This window comes from Penaeus japonicus, unplaced genomic scaffold, assembly GCF_977035675.1.
Source record: "Penaeus japonicus unplaced genomic scaffold, GWHDUDI00000001_assembly GWHDUDI00000019, whole genome shotgun sequence".
NCBI lineage: Eukaryota > Metazoa > Arthropoda > Malacostraca > Decapoda > Penaeidae > Penaeus > Penaeus japonicus.
In genome coordinates this window covers 26969452-26974451 of record NW_028234421.1, presented here as the reverse complement: position 1 = coordinate 26974451, position 5000 = coordinate 26969452, and positions in this window count along the sequence as shown.

The window sequence follows — 5000 nt, the reverse complement described above, 5'->3', positions numbered from 1 at the left end:
ATATGAAGAAGTGAGAAAGTGATTAGAGTTTCTTTAGAATAGTCATTTTTTATTGTTGATTGTTGGGGGGAGATGAATATTTATGTTTAATGATTTTTGTTATTATTGCTTGTTAAAGTGAGATTTTGTATTTGAGTTTTTTTGAGTTTTATTTGATTGTTGTGTTGTGTGTATGTTTGGTTGTTTTTTGTGATGTTTGTTGTGTTGTGTTTTGTATTTGTTATTTTAATAGAGTTGTTTTTGTTTTTTGTGTGTGTTTGATTTGTTGTTGTAGAATGTTTTGTTTTGTTAAATGTATTTGTTATAGTTGAGTGTTTGTTGTTATTATTATTATTAGATTTTAATTATATGTAATGTTTTATGGATTATATATTATTTATATTTATAAATTATATAGTTAATTATTTCATGATATATATATATAGATATATATAGATATATATATATTTTTATTTAGATAAGAGTATATATAATATATATATATGTGGTGTGGTTGTGTGTGTGTGGTCGTGTTGAGTTAATTTTATATTTCTAATATATATATATTTATATTATATATATAGTAGATATAGAGTATATATAGTGATATATAATAAATGAGTATTGAATATAGATGGTTTAGTTTATGAGTGTAGTGATGAGTGAGGAGGTGTATGTTGATTGACGAGTATGTGTGAGAAGGGGAGGAGGTGAGGTGGAAGGTGAGGGATGGAGGAGGAGATATATAGTGAGATAGAGAAATAAAGATTAGGGGTATAGGTAGGTGTAATAGCGGTGCGTATGTGCATGATCGTCGATCTAGGAGAGGTAGTATATTATAATATTTTGTATGAGGTTATGTGTAGGTGCTGGAGTTCGAGACACTTATTGAGTTAAGCGTGTATTCAGTCGTATGTTAGTAGTTGTAATTATATATTAGGGAGTTTTCACTGGTAGATGCTTAAGTGAGTGAGAGGGTAACTGGAGTAGGTAGGAGAGTTTATTTGTGTATATATATATATATATATATATATATATTTATATATATATCATATATTTATATAATATAAATATATATATATATATATATTATATATAGATATACTATATATATATATTTCATTTCATATTTATATATATATCTATTTATATATATAGATATATATGATAATATATAGTATATATATATATATATATATATATATATTATAGATATATATATATATAATATATATATGTATAATGCATATATATAGTTATTATTAATATATATATTTATTTATATATTAATATATATATAAATAAATATAATAATATATAGAGGCATATATATGAAATATATAAAATATTATAATATATATATTATTATATATATATATATATATATAAAAAGAGAGAAGTGAGAGAGAAGAGAGTAGTGTTTGTAAGTTTAGTGATATTGTGAGTGTTAATATGTGATGAGTGTTTTTTAATTATTAGTTATGTTGATTGGTGTTGTTTTTTTTGTTGTTTTGTTATTTGTTGTATTTGTGTTTTGTGTGGTTGTGAATTTGTTGATGTGTTGTTTTTTTTGTTTTTTGTTGTGTTTGTGTTTTGTTTTTGTTTTTTTTTTTGTTTTTTTTTTGTATTTTATTTTTTTTTTTTTTTTTGTTTTTTTTTTTTTTTGTTTTTTTTTTTTTTTTGTTTTGTTTTATTTTTTTTTTTTTTTGTTGTGTTTTTTTTTATTTTATTGTGGTAAGATTTGATGGTTAATTAAAAGAGGGAGAATAGAGAAGAGAAGAGGAGAGGGAGGGAGGGATAGAGATAGAGAGAGAAAAGATAGAGGGATAGAGAGAGAATAGATATAGAGAGAAGAAGGAGAGAGAGGGAGAGAAGAGAGAGTGAAGATATAGAAGAGAAGATATACGATGGAAGAGACTCTCCCCCCCTCTTTCTCTCTCTCTCTCTCTTCTTTCTCTTCTCTCTCTCTCTCTCTCTCCCTCTCTTTGTGATACGGACGTGTTTCGTATTGCGTTATGGAATCCTGGGATTTATTTTCATCTTCTTCCAGCTTTGGTGTTTGTGTTTTCAAAGATTGAGTCTACAGTGGAAGTTTTTAGTTTAACCTTCGAGCAACAGTCAGTGAAGTTGTGGAGGGGGGGGGGTATCTGGGGATCGGATCTTTATAGAAAATAACGCCTTTTGTTTTAATTACAAGACCAGTTGTGGAAGTCTTGTTTACATGAATCAGCTGATCAACATTTCGCCCCGAAAGCAGCAGACTAGTTAGTTGATTTACGGGTCTCCCAAAGGGAATTGAGGGCTTCCCAGGTTTTTCGTTGTACGTCGTGAGTTGAGTTACAGTGAGGAAGTAAGGTCGGTCAGCAAAGTTGGTGAAACAGTGTATCAATTGTGTTTTGGACTTAGTCTGTAGCTCGGATAATATATCAAACACGTTGTCCCAAAAGCCCCCAACCCCAACCCCCCCCGCGGTCGGCGGCCATCGGGCTTGCGCATGCGCACTGCAAGGTGTGTGACGTCATGGCTACGTCACCCTTTGTGAGATCATATCCCAGCTAAGTGTTGCCAATGCCTCAGGCTCTCCCGATTTGGGGATCATGGAGTATTCGGGTCCAGCCTCCCTCGCTGATGTTGAGGTCCATCATCCCTTAAATGAGAATGATGATGACCAGTCTACAGAACATCTTGAGCCAAAATCATTGTGATCAAGAACTGGTGCCCCTGAATCCATCAAATGCCCAATGAAATATGCTAAAAATAAACATAAGAAACTCCTAGCCAGCATAAGGCATTTGACACACACCTCGCCCCCTTCCTCTGCTGCACTCTCGATGCCCGATCTGCTGCTCCAGCCTTTGCTCCCGGGACAAGTATGTGAAGTTAGCCTTTAAGGAGAACCTGAGCAGTGATGTGAAGCTTCGTTGGCTGTCTGCAGTCACGAAAGCATTCCGACTCGATCGGGAGCTTGCAGAGGTAAAGATGTCAGCTGTCACTTCGCGCTTTGTATATATCTCGAGGTGCCGTCAGGACATCATTGAAAGGGTCAAGGATGGAGAGTTCCTGTCATTACACCTTGACATTCAGGACTCAGTCGAAAGGGTGCCCCCGTAAGTTCCCTCCCTCATCTACCTCCTAACTCGCTACCCTGTTGGAATTGATCCTTCCCTTGCCAAGGAACTACTGGGTGTTACACTGCTCGCCGATTCCATCAAAACGGGACACCTATTAATCGTCTCGTCATAACCTGGAGTTCTTGGAACCCCCCCTCCATCTTCCGTCAATTTCTCCTTCCTCCCTTGCCTTCCTTCCAGTGAAACTGCGCAAGATGAAAGATGATAAGCCATGGTGCTTTAAATGCTGGGGTATTGGCCATATCTCACGCTACTGCTCTGCCAAAGAGAAGTGTGCATGGTGTGCTGCAGAACCATGCTACCCGCTCCTGCCCTTATAGCACTCCTTCGAAATCCAAATGAAGGGGCTGTTTCTGCTTCTGCATCGGAATCCTCACCCATGTCTGCACCAGACACCACAGTGGAAGTGCCCTCGTTGCAACATCCAGGAGTAAAAGAAAATGTTCTGGCATGGATGTGCTAAGCATCCCACAAGCCCCACCTCAGGAGTCGCCATCGCCGCCACCACCACCACCCACCACCACCATCACCACCGGCATTATCACCTTCATATCCTTCTCCTATGGATTCTGCTGAAATCAAACGTCTTCGTCAAGCTCTTGCTTCTATGGAATCTCGCTGTACTGCTCTCACAGCACGCTTTGATGTTTCTACAACAAATCAACATCTCTAATATTACAAAATCAACTATAGATGCCCGCATTTGACAGCTTGGTAAGCCAGCAAAGCCACCACTTCAAACACTACTGCAGCCTTAGTCGAATCACACAAAGTTGTCATTACATCTGTCACGGCATCACTGAAAAGCTTGATATTGTTGCTCCCGCTTTGAAAAGCTAAGTGATCCAGCACCATCCACAACCTCCCAACCCGTCACTATGCCTGGCAGCGCCCCACTCCTCCTACGCGATCTCTGCCTTCCTTAAGGGGGGAAACTAAGGGTAAACCTCACTAGTTTCATGGGCGCCCACTGCATATTATCTCTTGGAATGCGTTTGGAATCAGACACTACTCTAAGCTCACTGCACTTAGGACATATGTCTATAGCCATCACCCAAGGTCATATTTATTCAAGAAGCTTTTGTTCTTGTTGGTGGTGGCTGGTCTCGGCCGGTAAAAACAGCTCCCTTACTATCAGGCTATGTCTCATATGTACACCATGCCAGGAATGGCTCGTTACTTATGTTCATTGCTCCATGCCACACAAGCTCCTCCGTTGCTCTACGCATGCTGATATGACCTTTCAACTTTTTGAGTCACTGTGGGAGATGGCAAACTCATACTCTGCAATGTGTCTTTCACTCTGCCCCTGGTGTGATTAACCTCCAAGCTCTTCCGACTCCTAGAGATTGTGGAATGATCTACATGGGGGATTTTAATGCCCGGCATCCTTCTCTTGGTGACACTTCTCCCATTCCTAACCGCAGTGGCCTGCCTTTGCTCTACTACATACGGCGCTACCATCTCACCCGCTGGAATACTGGTGGAGCCACACATACCCGTGGGGGTACCCTGGACCACATCCTAACATCTGGCCTTGTGGCATCCCGCGTTAGTTGCCATTCAGTACCTTCTCTCTTCTCCGACCATATCGCTCTCAGCCTACAGTACTCTCTACCAACTAGTCCTAGGCTTCCTCACCACCGCACCAGGATTTCCATCCCTCCCAAGTACTGTCCTACATACATCTCGTACATCTCCAAGCTTCTTCCCACTTTTGACCTCCTTTCCCCGGACAACTTGTACAGTTCCCTGGTAAAAGCCACACATGACTTTTACTGCAGTTATGTTATCAAGCCTCACATTCAACATCGCCCTGTGGCCCATACCTGGACGTTAGACCATCGCATTGTTCAAGCAGAAAGAATGGCATTTGATGCTGGTCTTGCC